At 44.2% G+C, this 22579-nt stretch overlaps 1 protein-coding gene across 3 annotated transcripts in view; it reads left to right on the plus strand.

The window, feature by feature from the left end:
* The first annotated feature begins 10740 nt into the window (after positions 1–10740).
* The window catches only part of Crebrf (CREB3 regulatory factor), a 65360-nt gene continuing 53521 nt past the window's right edge, over positions 10741–22579 (plus strand). For all 3 annotated transcript variants that reach the window (XM_021221535.2, XM_029532935.1, XM_029532937.1), the window contains exon 1: positions 10741–10843. The gene's annotated coding sequence lies outside the window, so the exon portion shown is untranslated. The remainder of the gene's footprint in view (positions 10844–22579) is intronic.

Below are 22579 nucleotides of genomic sequence, written 5' to 3' on the forward strand. Positions count from 1 at the left end.
TATGGGAGGTGGACATAAGAGAATTGTCTGGAAATTTATGGGCTGGCTCAAATGGAATATGCAAAGTGGCTTATACATTAAAATAGACTGCATCATTAAGGTGGAAGGAAAGACCCTAATTATCTTCTAACATCCACCCTATCTCTCTCTCACACAAGCTCTCTCTCTCTCTCTCTCTCTCTCTCTCTCCTCTAGCTTGCAGGGGATCTGACACCCCCAAGTATATTCTCTCTCTCTCTCTCTCTCTCTCTCTCTCTCTCTCTCTCTCACACACACACACACACACACACACACACACACACACACACGCGTACACAGAATTGAAAAATTTTAAAGTAAAGCTTTTTGCTTTATGTGTTTACCCCAACTCCCACCTCATTCAGTGCTTCCTAGGAAAATAAATTTACTAAGTAAGGGCATTAAAATCACCAATGCTGGAAGAAAGGATTTCTGAAGGAAAAAAACCAATAAAACAAAAAACAAGACAGCCGTTAGTGGCAAACCCATAGAAAGAGCGCTTACAGAATTCCAGGCTAGAGGAGAAGAGGTTGCATGGCTCAGGAGAGGGAAACATGCAGGGTTGTGGTAATCTGAATGAGATGGAAGCTAGGAAGCAGGTACCCTGACCACAGCTGTCAGCTCCTACAGATCAGTCGTGGTGATGGGCTGGCTGCAGGCAGATATGGGGGGGGGGCAGGAACGGGGAAGGATTGCATCTAGGTCCCTGGAAAGGGGGATCCTACAGCATTCCAGCTGTGATCAGGACACAGGCAATCCAGTTGCCCTGGCAGAGTGAAGTTCAGCAATAAGACTTGTTGACAGAGCTCATTGGATAGTGACTGGGGCTCCATTGCATGGGGTCTGGAGGGCAAGAAGGTCTAGCTGGGATAAGAATGTACGAGGCTGACACAGATAGCTGGGGTATTCGTGTGTGATTATGTGAAGAAAGGAACTGTCTAGAGGCCCTCACATTTATGCAACCCTCCCCAAGAGGCAGGCCAAGGAAGGAGTCTGTAAGAAGAAGCCATCTGAAAGGACCATGGCCCAGGTAGCTGTCAGCACCACCCTCCCCTTCACCATATTAAAATATGGTGAAGATACAAAAATTGTATCTGTATTAACCTATGAAGTAAACAGACCACAATCCTATTGTAGCTGGAAAAACAGGTAACAGTGCATCAAATTCTCGTCTCAGAGGCTCTGCTGCCTGTAAGTCCTAAGTTATAGAAGTCCATTTGGGGAACTGTAATGAAATATGAAGGGCAGGCTATTTTATAAAGAAAAGGGGGTTATTTTAGCTTACACCTCTAGAGGTCAAAAGTGTAGGGCTCACATCTGCTGATGACAATAGGGACAGTGTCCAAAGGTAGTACAATATGTCACACGACAAAAGATGAGACCTGTCCTGTCTATAAAAAGTACCAGGTGATTCTGGCACAGAGGCTTTGCCCGAAAGGGTTTAATCACCATCATTTCCAAAAGGCATCAAAACACCTACCATTCAACTGAGATCAATCTTAGATACAGAAGGCTTTGGGAGACATTTAAACTAAGAATAAACCCAGCCAACCCTTGTTCAACAGTCCTATATCCATGTCTCATCCCATTTCTGAGACCTCGGGAACTTTTAGAGCTGTTTTGGGGGTTGCTCACCGTCCTTTATGGTTTGGCTAGCCTGTAACAATGTGGCAGTCCCAGTTAATAGTGCTCTGTACTCGGTGCAACAGCAGTTGAGGGAATGGCCAGAGAGATGACTCCGTGGTTAAGAGCACTACTGCTCTTGAAACAAAAACCAAAAACAACCCCTTGAGCTTAGTCCCTGACACCCACATTATGCCACTCAGCCCCACCTATAACTCCAGCTCCAGGGGACCCAATGCCCTATTCTGGCTTCTGTGGACACCCACGCTCACAAGTGCACACACCCACATATAGATGCACACATGATAATTAAAACATAAATAAGTAAACCAAAACACAAGAGAATGTGCTCTTAGGGCCCAAGGCTGCCAGTGAATGTCCACATTTTTTCAGGGTAAAATTCCTCCCCTTAATCAGTCATGGTCTTTCTCTGCTCTCAGTTATGTGGTACTTCCAGCTTTCCCTAACTCAGACAGATCCCTTGTGTCTAAACATATGTGATACTGCCTATTAGAAGCCTATGGGGCTGAACCTGGTGGTGTATGCCTGTAATCCCAGTCACTCAAGAGGTTGAGTGAGGAGGGACTTGAGTTCTAGGCCAGTGTCTGTCCTCTGCAGGGACACCTCCTTTGTCTCAGCACAGCTCTGGAGAGCCCAGGCTCTCTCCTCAGGGTACTTGGCACCTCTGGCTTCTCGCAGCAATCTTTGCCTATCTATGTGGGCAGTTATAATTTGGTTGGTTTGTTTGGTTGTTTGGTTGGTGTGATGGTTTGTATATTCTTGGACCAGGAAGTGTTAACCATTTGGAGGTGTGGACTTGTTGGAATAGGTGTGTCACTGTGGGTGTGGGCTTAAGACCCTCACCCTAGTTGCCTGGAAGCCGCCTTTGGATGAAGATGTAGAACTCTCAGCTCTGCCTGTGCCATGCCTGCCTAGACACTGCCATGCTCCTGCCTTGATGATAATGGACTGAACCTCTGAACCTGTAAGCCAGCCCCAATTAAATGTTTTTTGTTTTTTTTTTTTAATAAGACTTGCCTTGGTCATGGTGTCTGTTCACAGAAGTAAAACCCTAACTAAGACAGTTGGTTCTTTATCTTAGTGTGTAGCCCTGGCTTGCTTAGAACTCATGGCATAGATGAATCTGCCCTTGAATGCTTAGAAATCCTGCCTGGATTCTAGGAGTAAACCACCACACCTGGCCTATTCAAGTATCCGATTCCCACAATTGTGCTTGCAGAAGGTATTCAGCGATGCTCATTTACTTAATGTTAGTATGGGGAAAAAAGAATCTCATGGGAGATGACTTCTAATTTAGTAAATTTTGATCTTTGGTAATTGAGTTAACACAAAGCAATGTTACAAGTGCTCTAAAGGTACAAAGACTTTTTGATGCCCTTTCCTGTGTTGAAAATTGTGATGCAGGCAGTGGTGATGCATCTCTTTAATCCCAGCACTCAGGAGACAGAGGCAGGCAGATCTCGGAGTTCAAGACCAGCTTAGTCTGCAGAGTGAGTTCCAGGGCAGCCAAGGCAACATAAGAAACCTGTCTAGGCTCTTAAGCCCTTGTTCTCCTACTCTCATCTTTCTCTCTCCTTCTTCCCCTCTCTTCTCCCCTCTCTTCTTCCCTCTCTCCACGTAGCCATGCCCGGTCTCTACCTTTTCTCTCTGTTTTCTACAATAAAGCTCTAAAACCATGAAAAAAAGAAAAAAAGAGAAAAAAAAAGAAACCTGTCTAGAAAAACTGGAGAGAGAGAGAGAGAGAGAGAGAGAGAGAGAGAGAGAGAGAACGAGAACACAAGCGCCAAAGTGCATGTGTTGTACAAAACAACTGCATAGCAACTGAGCTGTCGTCCCACCTCCACCTGTTCTTGAGCTTGTACTCCATCCACTCCAGCATCCCTAATATCTTGAGATTGCAGGCATGCATCACCAGGACATACTCCATCTGTCCATCATTTTTGAGCCAGGGTCCTGGCCTTTTTGTTCCTTATTTGGCTCTGAAAATTATATAGCTGGCCCTGCATATAAGGGTGCCTCTCTCTGAGCTCCATGGTTCCTAGCTGAGATCCATAAATTCCTGTATCTATGGTGTTCTTTAGCGCCCTCACCCAAGAAATGTTCAGAACCATTTATTTTTATTAGTGATAACAGTCAGTTGTAGTGGTCCAAGCCTTACTCCCAGCTTCTCAGAAGACTCGGGTTGAAAGAACACAAGTTTAAGGCCTGCTTGTGCAATTTAGTGAGACCGTGTTCCAAAATACAATGGAGCTGGGAAGGGGGGATTCTCTAACATAGCAGGGTGGGATTGAAGCCTTTGTACCTCAAAATAATTACAATATCAATAGCTAACATTTAGGCACTGCTTGCCCTGTGGGAGGCTGGTTGTGTATGTTGCCAGACTGTAACTGGGTTAGGCACGGCAAAGAGCAGCATAGCACGCGGCCTCCTTCCTGATCTCGACTCCTCAGTTACCGACCCTCCAAGCAGAAGAAACCCACCACTGGATCCTCCCTTCTTGCAAGGTGTTTGCAGGGGCCTAGCCCTGCCCTTACCTTCCTTGTTAAGAGGAGCGGTAACTGCTGCATACTTTGCTCTAGATTCCTGTCAATTCCATCATTACTCCTCTCTCACAGAGGTGGCTGCCTCCTCCGCCAGGCTGGGAAGAGAGGACTCTCTAGCAGACGGGCGCTAGTTGCTAGGAGCTAGTGAGTTCCAGCCAGCACTAGAATCTTCTAGTTCTCCTGACCTAAGAGGAGCAATCTTTAGTGCAGTATTAGCAGGTGCAGTGGAGAGGCAGGCTACAGGCTAAGCTAAGCTGAGATGGGGACTTGATCCTCCCTCTTAGCATTGCTTCTCTTGACAAAGTCTGCAGCTGGTATTGGGTCTTGTTAATCATGTTTGTGACTTGGTGATGTAGTTGTGGTTTGTTGAGCTCATTAACTACTTAGTGAGCCTAGGCTTTGTGAAAACAAAAGGAAAACTAAAACCTAAAAAGCAAGCTGCTGGTCTGTCGTATCTCAGCGGAAGGGTAGGTACTGGGTTTTCCTGCATCTCAGAGAAACTTGTGACCTTGTAAATTTGCATTAAATCAAACCTTTGCTTGCAGAGGAGTCCGGCCCTACCCTGTGCTCTCTTAGCTTTGTATTACTTCTTTCCCTTAGAAATCTCTGTGAATTGTTTACTTCCTGCCCTTGAGAAGTTAGTCTTGCTGTTATACCAGTTTGTTTGTTTGTTTGTTTTGGAACAAGCCTTCTCTCCTAGTTCAATCTTGGTTCCCGCCTCTTATCATCTGTCCCTTTGCTTCTGGCTTTTATCCTCCCACTCTGGCCTCACCAGCAGAATGTCTTATGATACCTGTGAGTAGGGAGTCTTTCCACAACAAATGCTAGATTGTTCTCACTCCCCATCCCCCCCCCCCGTTTGCTATCACTTACAGCCACTGAGCCGAACAGTGTATGTTCAGCTCAGCCCTGATAAAATAAAATTAAAAACCTGATTCATTGTCCCAGGAGTGTTCGGTCAGCAAAAGAGATGAAACAATTTTGACAAGAATGCTGCATTGAAAGATAAGCGAACAAGCTCAGCTGCCTGCTGAGGCGCTCTGCCAGGAGACATTTTTCTTTTCTAACTGCCTCCCTCTCTTCTAAGAAGTTTCTGGTCACGTTCCTCCCTGAGAGGCAGAGATGGGAAGCCTCTTATGCACCAGTAGTCTTTCAGATCAACCTGGGAGACAAGTGAGGAGAGGGATGTAGAGTCAGACGGGCTAGGAATTGCCCAAGTAAGCTACTGAAAGGGGCAAATGTCCATCTCTCCCTCCCTGAGTTGTCAATAAAGGTAGGCTTGGGTGTTTAGCTTAGTAACTAGAGCATATGCCCACGTGGCACACAGAAGAAGTAACCCCAGTATATATGGCATGAGTAATACAAGAATTATATGCTGTGCTTAGACAGAGAAGGGGGAAGAGGGGAGGAGTGAGGGTTTAAGCAGATTGCACAGAGGAGAAGGGGTCCTGTACCTTGGAAAATGGGGTAGGGTTTGGATCTTAATTGGTTCATTAGATCCCCAAGTTTGCCCTATGCCATGGCAGGCCTGCAGCTGAGTGTGGGGTAGGCTGTGGAATCAGGATAGATAAATAATAGGGTATTTTGGGCCGAAGTTGGTACTGTCAGGGAGAAATGAGAAACTGACATTCGGGGCTATCAAATAAGGACACCGTCCCATTGAGAGATCATAATGGGGACAAGTTCTCCCCCAAAGAATATTTGTCAGATGAGATGAATGAGGGATTGGATCCAATTACCAGTGTCAATTTTAGACTACTCAGCAAAACTGTCATCTTATCAGGAAAAAGTCAGTGCCAAATATCAGAGCAACACAGCTTTTCCTGGAGATCTTCCAGGTTTGAGTTAATTAGTCCCACTTTTGAAGCTGTGACATCTGACCAAATCCCACAGTCCAGATTGTCCAGAAAGAAACACTTAGTCCCAAAAGGTTGACACTTAAGAAAATGCATCGGGGGCTGGTGAGATGGCTCACTCAGTAGGTAAGAGCACCCGACTGCTCTTCCGAAGGTCCGGAGTTCAAATCCCAGCAACCACATGGTGGCTCACAACCATCCGTAACAAGATCTGACACCCTCTTCTGGAGTGTCTGAAGACAGCTACAGGGTACTTAAATATAATAAATAAATAAATCTTTTTAAAAAACATGCATCGGGAGTCAGCAAGCAGAACCCAGTCTTCTAATTAGGATTCACACACAGTACAATCTTCAGGTCATAAGGCAACATAGGGCTGGGTGTGTTGGTGCTCATCTGTAATCCAGCACTTGGGATTCAGAGGCAAGATGATCAGGAGTTCAAGTACCACCTTAGCCACATAAGGCCCTGCCTCCAAACAAACAGAAATAGTAAGAAAGTGCTAGGCTTTTGACAGCTGTTTTGTTTTGTTTTGTTTTTAATTCTCTGTTTTTCATGTCATCTGAATTTTCAGTTGCCAGTACTACTTTGCATGGCTGAGCACAGCTTTAATTCTCAGAGCACACAGGATCAGAATGATGGAGAACAATTTGGAACCCTGGTTGCCTTGCATCTCATAACTCAAATTAGGACAAAGCTTGTTTGTCTGTCTGTTTGTTCTTGAGACAGTATCTCACTGTGCATCTCTGACTAGCCTGGTACTCATTGTGTAGACCAGGCTGGCCTGGAACTCAGATAGATGTGCCTGCCTCTGCCTCCTGAATACTGAGATTAAAGGTGTGTGTCACCATTCCCTGAATCTTTCTGTTTTTGAAAAAGGAATACCCTGTGTTACCCAGGCTGGCCCTAAAGCCCTGGAGTCAAGCTGCTTACCTGCTTCAGCCTCCTGCACTCTAAGGTTTAAAGTGAGAGAGATGTCCACACATACAGAGAATACCTGTGAAGCCAAGGCAGAGCCAGAGCAACTTAACACTTATCAAATACATTTTTGTACTTTTAGTTTTTGAGGCAAGGTCCATGCTCACTAGTACAGACTAGTACTGGGATAGAGGCATGAGCTGTGCCTGGTTCTTTTCGAGCTTTTGACTATTATACCATAAATGATGCTGCCTATTGAAAATTAAATTACTTTGAAGAATTTAGTGGCATCCAATGTATCTCTTATTGTGCTTGTGCCATTATCTCACTTTTGTGGAAAACTCTATTTTCTGATTCAGCCCGTTCTATGACATAATTTTTTCTAAGGAACATTGTTACACACTTTTGGAAGTGGCATGCCAGCTGGTCATCACTTTGTGGCTAGGATAAAAACCTTCTAACCCTCAAGCCAACACTGTCCCAGAATCTTTCTGCCAACTTTGTGGTAGAATCTGGCTACATCAAGTCCCCACCCTCCCAACCGCCAAACACCGATCAATTAGGAGCCTGTGGTTTGTCTCCATTCAGAGCAGGATACAGTCAGTCACAAACCTTGATGGAAAGTCTGCACTGCCCAAGCTCCATCCCTTCCTAGACAACAGAAAACATAAAGACTGGACAACAGTGTATCTGACCAGCACATGCCACTAATGGCAGAGCCCCAGCCCTGTGATAGGATGTGAACGTGTTGCCTGCGTCTGAAAGGTAGTGTAATAGCAGAAGGGCTAGCCTTCTGTGGGAAAGCTTCCACATATGGAACTCTGAGAAGGTAAATAAGTGTGGGTCAAACTCCTGATGCTTTAAAGTGTGAGCCCCACAGAAACAGGTCCAGAGAACATGGCTCCAACTTCTCAAGCCAAATTTTCTATTGGACTTTTTTTTCAATTTTCAGTTCCACCTAATGGGGAACATTAGAAGGAGCTATGGTCAGACTTAACGAGGTAATTATAACCCTTTTAGTTCCCATGTGGCAACCACTCATTGAGCTGCTGGGTATCAGGGTCTTACCTGTGGTTGGCACTCCGAGAGAGAGATTTACTATTTTATTTTCTTCCTATGGAGCTACAGTCACCTATTAATCTGAAGTCCAAAAAGTTTGTTTAGCCCAGCATGGTGGTTCATGCTAGTAATACATGTGCTCAGGAGGCAAAGGCAGGAAGACTGTCACAAGTTTGAGGTTAGCTTGGTCTAGTGGCTGTTAAATTGCTGAGTTGCCTAGAATTATTACTTGCTATTCAGTCTACAACTGGTCTTCCAATTGATGTCCATGGAATAGTCTAATGATACTACTGTTCATTATGTGCTTACCACACGCCAGGCATTCTGGTAAGTGCTTTTTTTTGTTTTGTTTTGTTTTTGTTTTTGTTGTTTTTGTTTTTTTTCCATACAGGTTTCTCTGTATAGCCCTGGCTGTCCTGGAACTCACTTTGTAGATCAGGCTGGCCTCGAACTCAGAAATCCGCCTGCCTCTGCTTCCCAAGTGCTGGGATTAAAGATGTGCGCCACCACCGCCCAGCTTGGTAAGTGCTTGATATGACTTATTTTTAAAACAATCGTTTTACTTTTATATTATATATGCAGTGTGTATACAGATTATGTGTGTGTTTGCTTAAATTAAACTCCTGTGTGTGAATGTAGGCATGTACACATGTTCCAGTGTCCACACTGTTTGAGATAGGGTCTCATCATCACTGTGTGCCAGGCTGGCTGGCCTTTGAGTTTCTGGGGTTCTCTTGTCTCAGACTCCCATCTCCATGAAGGAGTGCTGCGATTACAGATGTTCCTGATATTTGTCAAGCTTTAACATAGGTTTTGGAGATTCAAATTCAGGTCCTCACATTTGTGTGATAAGTGCTGTACCCACTAAGCCATCTTACCCACCCTATGTAAATTATTTCACCCAGTTCTTACACCAATCCCATTTTTACAAATGTAGAAATTTAGCTTCCTGGTTACATGTGGTGAAGCAAGGATTCCAATCCAGGTTATTACTAAGCCAGTAACACAGTGACTGGCTATTTAATATGTCTGGCATGAAGAACAAAGGACAAGGGACATTGCTAGTTCCACCCAGCCTTTGTCAGGATTATGATCTAGGCAAACTTTTTATCCCCAAATCCATGGTTGCTTGCTTTTGAACCAGGGAGCAAACTACAATGTAGTTCACACTTACCTTGAACTGAGACACACCTGCCTCAGGCTCCCTAGTGCTGAAGTCACAGATGTATGTCATCGCATCTCATCTCAGACCATGACTGTGATAGTGAGACGCTACCACGATGGTTCTCAGCCTGTGGATTGTGACCCCTTTGGAGGTCCAATGACCCTTTCACAGGGGTTGCCTAAGACCATCAGAAAACACATACTACAATTTATAACTGTAGCAGAATTACTGTTTTGAAGTAACAATGAAAATAATTTTATGGTTGGGGTCACCACAACATGAGGAACTTTAGGAAGTTTGAGAACCACTGATCTACCACTTGCCTGGGTCTTTGTGCATGGGGGAGTGCATGGGGGAGGGGGAGTCTTAATTTGGCGGGGAGCTTAAGCTTGAGACTTGGTCTTATGAAGACCGACTGGACATGCAATTCAGTGTAGCTAAGAACACACTTCAATCTTCCTGCTTCCATATCTCCAGTGCTGAGATCACAGGAGTCAATTACAATACCCCCTTCCTCCACAGGAGTCAACCACAATACCCCTTTCCTCCATCCCCACCTGCTTTGAAGCCAGGAGTACTCCCAAGGGAAAACTGTTACTTGAAGGGAATCTGATGAGGTTTCTTTAATCTTCTTTTCCTATGCTTAAGAAAATATGTTTTTCTGTGTCCATATGTGTGTGCGGGTGCAGACCTGTAACCCCGCATCCAGAAGACTAAGACAGGAGGATCCAGAGTCTAAAGAGAATTCTGGAAACACAGGCTGCTATAATTAGGTAGGTTGTTTCCTTGGACAATAGTTCTAAGGTTTGTTTGTTTGTTTTAATAGTTCTCTTATCGTATGTGTCTGTTGGGAGAACTATTTGGGATAATGAACCTACCACAAACTACACATCCGATAAAGTATCAACAGGATTAAGAGGCATAAATCATCACATTATCACAGGTTAGACAGTTTTGTCCATAAAGCATCTAGTAGCAGTTTCTACAGCTGAATACAGGTCCTATCCCAAAGGTGTATGCAGCTGACTCAGGGTCTGGGGATCCAGACTCAATAAATATGAGTTGATGAATGAACAACTGAAGGTCAATTCAATAGGGGAACAGGAACGTCATTTACTAAACAATGTCGATGCAGCCCCCTACTAATTAATATTCCTGTAATCCTCCGTGGTTCAGTTAAACTGTAAAGTGGGCATTCGGACTCCTTGGCCTTCATCTTAGTTCGGAGGCTACAGACTGAATATGGAAGCCTCTGAAAAGAACATCACGCACGAACGCGAGCTTGCTGCTCGCTATCCCCAGCGGCCCACGCCCACGCTCAGCAGCAGCCTCCCAGCACCCGCTCCGCCCTCTCTTCCTGGTTTTCCCCAGCAACCCGCCCCTCTGGTGCCACGTGACGGGCGCCAGCCGGGCCGAGCCCCTGATTGGCCAGACTTCAGGGCGCTTCGCGATTGGCCTGGGGCGGCGGGCCCCCGCCTCCCTCCTCCTCCTCGCCGCGGCCCACGTGAGGGGGGCGAGTCACGCGATTTCCGGGAACCCGTCAGGAAGGACATAAACAAAACAAACCGAGGCAGCATGGAGAGGGGCCGCGGCCGCGTAAGCGCGGCCGGACCCAGTGCCTGAACCGCCTTCAGCCTCAGGTGAGTGCCGAGCGGCCGCACGGGCGGGCGGGATGGGGCGGCAGAGAGCCGCGGGTGTGAGGCGCGGGTGCCCGGCTCCGGGAGAGCGGGGCGGGGGCCGCCGGGCCGAGGGCGCGCGGAACGGGGTCGCCGATGCGAGCCGGACCGGGCTGCCCCCGCGGCCGACGGTTATATAAAAGGCGGGCGCGCGCCGGCGGGCGACCCCGTTAGGGGCGCTCCCGGGAACGGGGGACCGCGACTGCCGGCAACCGGCCTGTCAGAGCGGCGAGCGGGTGGGAGGGGCCGGAGGGAGGGGAGGAGAGGGGCGTGTGAGGGAGCCCGGCACCGCTAGTGCTCGGAAGGCCAGGGACGGAGGAGCGGACCGGGAGGACTCTGGCCAGGGGCGTCGGGGGCTGCTGTTCTCCCCGGCCCCTCCCCGGAGGCTGCGGGACGGGGGCCTCCCTCTCGGGATTTGTTTATATGTCCTCTCTAAGCAGCTTGAACGGCCCGGAGGCGGAGCCCTGGCTGTCGAGTGGCGGCCGGTGCTGTCCAATGGGGGAGGCGAACGGGGGCCGTGATGCCAATGGGCGCGGGGGGGGCGGTGCCGCAGGCCCCCAGTAGGTTAGGCTGTGCTGGGGGTTGGGCCGGCGGGGCGGCCATATTAAATGGGAGGGGACGGGCCTGGGGGTGGGGTGTCACTGAGCGGGGCGGAGACGGGGCAAAGGGCGAGGAGGCGAGCCGAGCCGGGGGCGGGGCGGGCGGGCGGGCCGGCTGTGGGTTAGAGTCCCGGAAGCCGCCCGGAGGAGCCTGACCCGGCTCGGCCGCTCCGGAGTGGAGGCGGCCAGGGAAGTACCAAGGGCAGTCGAGCCTCCCAGGGGGCGGTTCCTGGGTCTAGAGGAAGCTTAGTCTCTGGCTTCTCCTTGGTCGGTCGGCCTTCCGCTGCTTGATAAATCCTGCCGCCAAACCCTTTAATCGCCCTCCTTTAACCCAAGAAAGCAAACCGTTTTGCTATTTCTGAGCAGGCCTGAGTCTTAAGACTACCGTGAGGTATTTCCGTAGTTAGGGGTGTGTTTCTGTACCAGGTCTCCCGTGTAGTGGCAGGCGTTCAGAGGAACTTACGCTTTTCTTAGTATTGCAAAGAGAAAATTGGGACTGGAAAAGCAGACAAAATTGAGGAGTGAGCGGCGTTTCTATATTTCCCCACACGTGGAAACCTTCCAAAGATCAGGCCCCTGTGTTTCAGGTCTTAATTTGTCTCCCTTGCTCACATAAATTGGAAGCTAACATACATCAACTTCATGAGAAAACTTAGCCTTGAGAAAAGTATTTAGGTCTGATGAGTCTTTAGGACTTTTTGTCTTTCCAGAACCAGCAGGTGAGAAAAAGAATGAAGGTCTGACTTATTTTTTCAAAAGCAGAAATAAGAATTCTTTGTAAATTTTGTGACCTATGGTAAAATGATTATCACTTAATTCTACAGTGTTGCCCAGCTTAAAAAAAGCTGAGAGATACACAAAAGGGGGCAATGTTGTAGATACAAAATTGGAATTGTTTTGGCACCATGTTAACCTTGTTAAATGCTTTTTAAAGCTTTTAAGATGAGCTTATAACCTGTGACCTCATTCATATTGTCAAAGGTAGTAGGCCATTGATACATCTTTGGTGAAGTACTTAGGAGTAGGAATACATCATAGATATATCACCCTAGGCAGCTCTTCAAGAGTTGAGCTGAAGAATATTAACAAATAGTAAATAAATTTTCATCAATTTTGATACTGGTTTTATGTGACTGACCCTCAGTTTTGTTTAAACTTGGTAAAGATATAATCCCGGGTGATTTGATATATTTTTAAAATTATATATAATTTTAATTTTTTGTTTGTTTCTCAGGCAGCATTTCTCTACGTAGCTCTAGCTGTCCTGGAACTTATCCCATAGACCAGGCTGACCTGGAACTCAAAAAGATCCATTTCCCTCTGCCTTTTCAAGTGCTAGGGTCAAAGGTGTGGGCCACCACCACCTGACTATATATAATTTTTATAGTAAATAAAATATTAGTCTTATATTTTTATCACTTAATGTTGTATTGCTAAGTCCCAATCTATCATAATGCTACAATCAGTTATAAAAAGGTATGACTAAAGTTAAAACCAAGCAAAAGTTGTTTCGATGATACCTAGAATACTTAGTCAAGGGGTGTTCATTGTCGTTTTGTTTGAAAAGTTAGTTTTCATTGCTTATGTACTAATTTTTGTTTCAAGTTTTTTTTTATTATATGAGTACACTGTAGCTGTCTTCAGACACTCCAGAAGAGGGAATCAGATCTCATTAAGGATGGTGAGCCACCATGTGGTTGCTGGGAATTGAACTCAGGACCTTCGAAAGAGCAGTCAGTGAGTGCTCTTAACCGCTGAGCCATCTCTCCAGTAGTAATGTCTTAAGAATGGCAAATATAATACACTAGAGATTATTTTTGGCTAAAATTCTTTCATATGCTTAATATACTTTGGAGTTTACAAAATGTTGTTATCGAGTCAGTGTTTTACTTTGTAGTCCAGTTGGTTTTGAATTCCTGGGCCTCAAGCATTTCTTTCCTGCTGGGACTACAGACAAGTATCACTGTGCTCAGGAATTTCTAGTATAGTAAGAATAGAAAAATAGATACTTCCAGAAGCAATATTGGGTTCTCCACTTACTTTGACATTTTGTATGTTGCATAACAAACTGAAAAACAAATTTTGATGAAGAAAATAACCTAATTGGTGTAAGACTAAACCCATTGGATAATGGGAGTACAAAGACATTCTGTTTAACTGTGGTAGTGTAGTAGAGTAGTTTTTTATTTTTATTTTTTGGTCCCCCTCCCACCCTCCATGTAGCTCTGTCCTGGAACTGATTGTGAAGTCCAGGCTGACATTGAACCCACAGATGTCTAAGTCCCTCTTCTTCCTAAGTGCTGGGATCAAAGGTGAGAATCACCACGCTTGGCAGTGTGGTGGTTCTTAAAATAGTAAACTGAATTCACTGTTAGCTTTTAAAACTTAATTTTTAGTCTAGACCGATGATAGGATTTTGAGAGTCATTGGCATAGGCTTATTTCCAGTTAGGTTTGTACCTGGCTGTTTTGGCAAAGGTCTCACTGACTTTTACTTCATATCGTAGTGTCTCGTTTTAAGGTAAACACATTCGCTGGTCATAAATCTATCACACTGTTTTGTTTGGTTCTGTGAGGTGGGGCCTTGCAGTGTTGCCCAGGTTGGCTTTGAACTTCATGATCTTCCTGCTTCAGCTTCATGCATTCCTGGAGTCACAGTGATGTGCCACAGTGCCTAGTTGTTGTAATTATACCAGGACAGGAGTAGTTGAACTTTTTCCTGCATAGGATTAAATAGTAAATATTGAATAATCTCTGTGGTGGCTGTTCACCTCTGTAGTTTCTATGGTGATGACTGATAAGATATATAGAAAATGTATTTGGGCTATATACCAATAAAACTTTATAAGAGTAAGGTGTGTCTGTTAGTAGCCCATGGTCATTGTTAGCCTGTTTTTAAAGACATTGTCTTGAGTTTGAAGTTCTTGCAGAGGGAATTGCAGAGAAAGTAAATACACACTTCAGATAGTATTAGATCAATAGTCTATTGTATATATCTCCTACCTTGAGAAAGTTTCATTGGAAGAACATAGGGCACAATATCCATGTAGATGTTTTGAAACTGTTCAAAGTAGCTATTGGTATATATTAATATAGTCTTATTTGTTTTATAGGTTCCCCACCCCTACCCCATTTCTGAGACTTTTCTTTTTTTGTTTGTTTTTGGTTTTTTGGGGTTTTTTTATTTTTGTTTTTTGGGGTTTTTTTGATTTTTGGTTTTTGGTTTCTCGAGACAGGGTTTCTCTGTATAGCCCTGGCTGTCCTGGAACTCACTCTGTAGACCACGCTGGCCTTGAACTCAGAAATCCGCCTGCCTCTGCCTCCCGAGTGCTGGGATTAAAGACGTGGGCCACCACACCCTGCCTGAGACTTTCTTTTTGGTATATATTCCAGGCTGCCTTTGAACTGGCCTACAGCTTTTGTTGTTGTGTGATGTTTGTTTGTCTGTTTATATTTTTTGAGATAGTGTCTCCTGTTGGCCAGGTTGAACTCAAATTATGTGTCCAGGAATATGACCTTGAATTCCTGATCCTCCTACATCTCCCTTTCCAGTAGGGGATTATAGGTGTACACTACCATGCTTGAAAGAGCCTTGCATTTTACTGGTTTGTGATAATTGGGGTTTTGTTGTTGTTGTTGTTGTTGGGACAGGGTCTCTCTTCATAGCCCTGGTTGTCCTGGAACACTAGTCTATGTAGACTAGGCTGGCCTTGAACTCAGAGAGATCTGCCTGCTGCTGCCTCCCAAGTACTTGAGTTAAAGCCATGTGCCACCATGCTACATCTGTTTTGTGATGGTTTTTCTTTTATATAGCAAGGTCCCTTTTGGTGGTGGTGGGGGGACACAATTCCTTTTTCAAAAAAATGTATTGATTTGTTTGTGTGTACAGGCCACATGTGCTACATTATGCACAAGAAGATCAGGCACCAGCTTGCAGGAGTTTATCCTCCTTTTTTCATTGTGTGGGTTCTATGCATTAAAACTTCAAGATTGTCAGGCTTGGTAAGCAAGTGCCTTTATTCACTGAGCCATCTTGCTAGAGTGTAAAATCATTCTTGCTGGTTAGTTTGAGTCATACTTTTGGGACAGAGTAGACTAGGAGATCTGCAGAGGACTTCAGGGTCACTTCATGCCTGTAACACTGCTCTGTCCCATCACTAGCCACACCTTGCCTGCTTTTCACCAAGTTTATGCCTTTCCTTCCCAAACTCTATCTGAAGTCACTGTGTGAGTAGTTTTCTAAGCTGCCGCTGACTTCCCAGTTCCTGTCTATCCAGTCCTTCTTCCTGACGTCTTTTGAGACGTCAGGCTAGGCTTGTGCTCTAGAGAGTTGAAATTGGCCTTGAGGTCCCAGTAGTCCTGCCTCCACCTCTCAGGTGCTGTGATTAAAGGCATGAAACACCATGTTTAATATTTTGTACTCTTTTTAAAAAAAGATTTATTTATTATTATATCTAAGTACACTTGTAGCTGTCTTCAGATGCACCAGAAGAGGGTGTCAGATCTCATTATGGATGGTTGTGAACCACCATGTGGTTGCTGGGATTTGAACTCAGGACCTTCGGAAGAGCAGTCAGTGCTTTTAATCACTAAGCCATCTCTCCAGCCCTATTTTGTTCTTTCAACACCAACACTGATGTGATATCTTGTGTTAGAGACTTGTGTTTTCAATTAAATATCTTTTCTTTATTAAGATAGGATCTATGTAATGTAACAGTGCTTGCCCTTGAACTCACAAAGGTCCACCTGCCTCTGTCTTCTTGGTGTTGGGCTTAAAGGCCAGTGTCTTAGTACTTTGCTGAGCTTGCTCATCTTTTAATTTTTCCGGACAGGGTTTCTCTGTGTAGCCCTGGCTGTCCTGGAACTCACTCTGTAGATCAGGCTGGCCTGGAACTCAAGAGATCTAACTGCCTGACTATTGGGTGTAAGTCATCACTACAGGCAAACACTCCTTGGGTGTCTCCATGTGCCTTGAGTATAATACTGTGTCTGAGGGTTTACTGCTGCTTACTCTTCCTGATGGACCCGTCACCTTCTCTATTACAGACTTGCTGTTCACTGAGGAATTTGAAACACTACAAGAATAAAACTTAAAAAGAAGTCCTTATGGTTGTGAGGGAGGAGTTAGGGATAGCATGGATTTCTGTTTATAAATTTCAGTGTAGAAGGGCTGGAGAGATAGTTTAGTGGCTAAGAGTACTGACTGTGCCTGCAGAGGACCCCCATGTAGTTCCCAGCACCCATATGTCGCCTCACAGCTATCTGTAACTCCTATTTCAGTAGATCCTACACCTCTTTTGGCTGCTTCAGGCACTTCCTACATTTGGAGCAGAGACATACATCCAGGCAAAACACTTGTACACATAAACACAATAAATACATCTTTTAAATAGAGACTCCACACACCTTTAAAACAGCAAGGCTTAGTGTAGTATAAAGTTAGATGGAGGAGAACTGAGGAGATAGATAGCTAAGTGACTACAGGTGCTTATCACAAGCCTGATACCATGAGTTCAGTCCTCTGGTGGAAATAGAACAGTCTCCTCTAAGATTTTCTCCAACTTATTTGTGCATTCACACAAAGAAATGTAATATAATGAAAAAATTTAAAGTCAGACTTTTACAATGTTACTATCTGGTGGTATGTGTGTGTTTGTGTGTATGTTTGTATGTGTGCGCACATGCTCATGTGCATGGTGGCATGTGTTTGTAATGTATATGTGGATAAAAGTGATACTTTTATTCAAGTGTCTTCCTTAGTTACTCTCAAATTATCTATGCACTTGAGCATGCATGATGTTTGTGGGTGGGTTGGTTCTCTCTCCCACTTTTATATAGGTTCTTGAATTGAACTCAGAGTAACTGGTTTGCACATCAAACACCTTTACCTACAGAGCTGTCTTTCCCCCATCACATTTTCTTTCCATTTTTAACGAAGTGAACAGATTTACTAGGAAAAAGAAAAAAAAGATTCCCCATGAGTGGGAGGGTTGCAAGGGAGATTACTTTGAGACAGAACTCACAGAACTTGGAGGTGGTTCACTGGCTGGCTAGTAAACTCCAGGGAACTGCTTGTCTCCCTCACCACACATAGTCCCCGTGCTGGGCTTACAGTTGCAGCACCAGCACCTGACTTTTACATAGGTGCTGGGGATCTAATTTAGGTCTTTGTGGTTTCCTGGCAGACACTTTATCCACTGACCATTTCACAGCCCAACTTTTACAGGTCTTTCTTTCTTTCTTTCTTTCTTTCTTTCTTTCTTTCTTTCTTTCTTTCTTTCATTCATTCATTCATTCATTCATTCATTCATTCATTCATTCTATCTTCATGTCTGGATTTCTCTGTGTAGCCCTGACTGTCTTTGGAACTCCCTCTGTAGATCAGGCTACCCTTGAACTCAGAGTTCCTCTAGCCACTTTAATCCCAAATGCTGGGATTAAAAGCATGCACCATCACCACTTAGCCTTTTCCAGTAGGTCTTTAAACTGATTTTCAGTAAGGTTTTTGCCTGTACTCCTGGAAGTGAGTTGTCTATAAGTAGGAGAGAAGATGACAGCTGTATGGTTCGGTTTCTGAGATCTGTCTGTCTGTCTCTTTTTTTTTTTCTTTCTCCTCACCCCGAGCCCCGCATGCTCTTAGCTTTGTTTAGTTGATCTCTTTTCACAGTGCTTTCTTTTTTGGAGGGGTGTGTGTGTCTAAATTTATGCCATTTGTTGTTTTTCAGCCTCTCGTGTGCTAGGATTTTAGGAATGTTCCAGCACATTTAACTGCTGCATTAGTTTTTAGTTTTTCTTTTCGTCTCTGGCTAGTGTCTACCTGTGCACACCAGCTCTTCACGTCTCTCCTGATTTATAGGTGCCCAGACACCCTTCTTTCTTTTACAAGGTTTTACTTTTACTGTTTCCTTTCATCTTGCTTTTTAAGTTTTTAATTAATTTTAAATTTTTGTTTCACTTATTTATTACCCTTTCTAAGTTTACTTTTATTTTTGTTGCATTTATTTATGAATGTGTACCTGTGTTGCATGTTTGCAATGGTGTGCATGTGGTGGAAACTCGGAGGAGTCAGTTCTCCCTTTCTACAGTGGGTCCTAAGTAATTAAACTCAGATCATCAAGCTTGGTGGAAAGTGCCCTTTATCCGCTGAGCTGTCTTAGCCAGCCTTCATTTTTTTTTAAAACTTAAACAAAAAAAATTTTTTGAAACAGGGTCTTACTATGTAAACTTACTAGCATGATCACTTGTAGATCAGGCTGGCTAAGAACTCACTGAAATTCACCTCTCCTCTGAGGACTGGGATTAAAGGGGTGTGCCACTACATATACCTTATTTTGCTTTTTAAAAGAGGGGGTCTCATAATGTAGCCCAGGTTGGTGTGAAACATTCTGTAGCCCCAGCTGTCCTTGAACTCATGGCAGTCCACTCTTCTGACTCTCTCGAGTGCTAAGATTACAGGCATGTGCCACCATGTGCAGATAGATACCTCTTTTAAATCAGCATTTTTAAAGAACATCGTATAAATCTTCATTCAGACTCAACATTGCTCTTGCCCACTTCCCTCTACCAAGAAAAAAAATAGAAAGTTCACAGAATTTTGAGCTTTAATAAATACTACCATCTAGCCACTGCTGTGACTAAATCTGTAATGCTGTCACACTGTACAGTACTTCATAGTGCCTCCTTTGTAGTTAGCTCTCTTCTCTCACCACTGGCCCCAGGCATGCAATTGGTTTGTCTTGTTATGGTCAGCAATGGGAATTCCTGTATACGAAGTCACACACTGCATTGTCTTTTGAGTCTGACCTCTGATGCTCTTGAAATGCCCCGTGTGTCAGTTTGGTCCTTGTCAGTTACCCTGTGGCAATCCTACAAGGATTCTCTGCTCACCATTTGGTGATAGTTGAATTGATCCATGTTTTAGGCTGTTGTTGATGGTGATGAATAATTATGAAAACATATAAATAACTTTTCTAATATTAACCACCTTTTACTTGGCATCTCTGCAGAACTGTTGAAAGAAAATTCCTGGAGTTTACCTTTATAAATTGGCTTTGTGTGCGGTCTATTGTTTGGAGCATCTTTCAGCTTAGATGCCTATGTGTAAATGGTCTGGGTAGGGAGTGGAGCAAGCTAGGGAGCACAGTGTGGAGGAAATAGTCTCACCAGGGTTCAGTGGTCATCTTAGGAGGATATGTCCGGTGTTGTTTGGTCTGATTTTACCAGCAAGAGAGTGATAGTAGGAATTAGAAACTTTAATTGAAATGTCTACTTAAGTGCTGGTAGTTAAATTTAAAATGTTAACCCCACCCCCACTCCCAAAAGTAAACAACCCTTGTATGAGAGCTAAACAGAAACATTCTATGGACATCGGTTTCTGGCTGTGGTCCATTTTGATACTTGTGCTTTAAAACGATTTCTGCCTTCAGTTTTATTTGCTGTCCAGACAGGGTCTCACATATCTTTTTTTTTTTTTTTTTTTTTTGGGACTGGGTTTTTTTTTGGAGCCCTGGCTGTCCTGGAACTCACTTTGTAGACCAGGCTGACCTCGAACTCAGAAATCCGCCTGCCTCTGCCTCCCAAGTGCTGGGATTAAAGGCATGCGCCACCATGCCCGGCTAGTCTCACATATCTTAGACTATCCTTGAACTCACTATGTACTGCAGTTGATCTTGGAAGTCCTCCTTCCTAAATCTCCTTAGTGCTGGGATTACTGGCATGCACTGCCATGTCTGGTTTATTTAGTTTTAGGGATGGAACCCAGGGTTTTGTGTATGCTGTGCAAGTACCCAATCTGCCAGCAGAGCTACACTCTCTCTAAGGTACATCCTCAACCTAGTCTTCTGCTTTGAAATGCACTCTCTACAGGTAGAACTCTTCCCCCTTTTAAGTAGCTGAGTGTAATAACTCGGTTATTGTTCAAACCCCCAGGTTTACATTTTATTTTATATGCATGAGCTCATCATGACACATATCTGGAGGGGAAAGGACAACATGTGGGTTCTATAGAGATTAGCAGGTTTGTGAACTGTTTTGTGAATTCTAAGATCATTTTGTTGATTATGCCAGCATAATTCACAATCACATTCAGAAAACAGAGATGAGAGTTTAATAACCTTGAATGGCCTGAGTAAATGTATTTTTTAAAATTATAGTTCTCCTCTGCCCTAGAACAGTGGTTCTCAACCTTTCCAATGCTACAACCCTTTAATACAATTCATGTTGTGGTGACTCTCAACCATAAAATTATTTTTGTTACTACTTCATAACAGTAATTTTGCTACTATTATGAACTATAATCTTAATATTTGATATGCAGGATATCTCACATGTGACTCCTGTGAAAGGGTCATTTAGCCTCCAAGGGGGTCTTGACCCACAGGTTGAGAACCACTGCCCTAGGAAGGTGGGATTGTAGGCTTGTGTCACAGTCTCAGTTTTGAGTATCCCTCACTTTAATTCCAGGCAACTGAGTTTTTGTAATAAGTTTAAGGATTAGATTCTGAACTTGGTTTGGGTTTATAACTTTATAACAGCAGAATCCCAAGAACTTGATTAAATGCCAAAGAAGGAATCTGAGAAAATGGCCTTCATTTATAGTCTTTTTTTGTGTTCTGGCTATACAGTTTAATACAGAATTACAATATCTCTGCAAAGTAAGATAGAACAGTTCTTACATAAAAAGGCAATTAAATATCTGGAGTGATGTTCCCAATATTTACTTAAGAAATAGAACCCTTTCCTCTCATGGTGATTAATTTAATCACAACATTTTGGAGGCTGAAGCATAAGGATCATTAGTTTGAGACCAGACTGGGCTATGCAATAGTGAGGCTGTCTCACAAAAAGAACAGCAACAACAACAAAAGAAAAGTAAACTGTGAGAAAGGGGAAAGACTAGGCTGGCCAGCAACCTGTTCTGCATATTAGGCTACACAGTAAGTCACTGACTCAAAAAATTTTTTTAAAGTTTTTTTGCGTGGTAGTTGTTAGGATTGTCTTTGTTTGAGCTTTTCTTTGTTTTGTTTTTTTTTGAGACAAGGTTCACTCTGTAGCCTAAGCTGGCCCAGAACTTGTGAGTTCAGAAGGGGTAAGGATAACCTTCAACCTTGAGCAGTCCTCCCTCAGCCTCTTGAGCTTTGGGACATAGACTTAAGTCACTATGTCTGGATTTGGGGGAATTTAAAGAAAGTGTGTGTGTGTGCGCGCGCGCGCGCGCGCGCACATCATGTGTGTGTATCGTGTGTGTATCATGTGTGTGCCATATGCCAACTGGGATCCTGGAGCTGGAGTTAGAAGTTGTTGTAAGGTTTCTGATATGGGTTTTTGGAATCCCACTCAAGACCTAAGAGCTGCAAGTACTCTTGACCCAGGGAGCAATCTCACCAGCCTCAGTTTTTTTCCCCCCTGAATGAAAATTTATTTTTGTGTGTGTATGTGTCTGTGTATGTCACATGAATGTGGGTTTTGATGGAGGCAGTTGTGAGCAATTCAAAGTGGGTGCTAGGACCCAAGCTCCAGTCCTCTGGACGAGCCCCAAACTGTTATGTTGTCTCTCTAGCCCCTAGAGTTAGTATTTGAGACAGGGTCTTAATTTAGTGCATACTGAAACTCAGTACTCAAGTAAGATGGCTTGAAACATCATGCTGCTGCTGGTGCCTCCGCCTCTCCCTAGTGTAAGAATTTCAAGTATAGGCCACTGTGTCCGTGTTAAGTATAGGCCACTATGTCCATGTTATATATAGGCCACTGTGTCCATGTTAAGCAGAGTATTTAATCTAGAATCTCCTTATCATAGACGTCTTTCTGGGCACTAAGCAAAACAACAGTCAGCTTTTGTCTTTGAGTTGAGAAGAGGTGACTGCAAACTTGACTCTGTAGACATCTAGCCCTGTGTCTAACCTGTCACAGACCCTGTTGCTGTAGTGCCATGCTCATGTTACAGCTTATGTTATCATTGAAAAGTGCGAAATCTGAAAAAGACCTTGACTCAAATACTAACAGTGAGTTTTGAAGAGCAGCCCAAGTCACTGAGGACAGGAGTACTAGAGTTGTGAAGGTGCCTTCAGCTCTCTCCTTGTCTTGGTGCACTGCTGCTCTTATTC

The sequence above is a fragment of the Mus pahari genome, chromosome 21 (assembly GCF_900095145.1).
Source record: "Mus pahari chromosome 21, PAHARI_EIJ_v1.1, whole genome shotgun sequence".
Taxonomy (NCBI): Eukaryota; Metazoa; Chordata; class Mammalia; order Rodentia; family Muridae; genus Mus; species Mus pahari.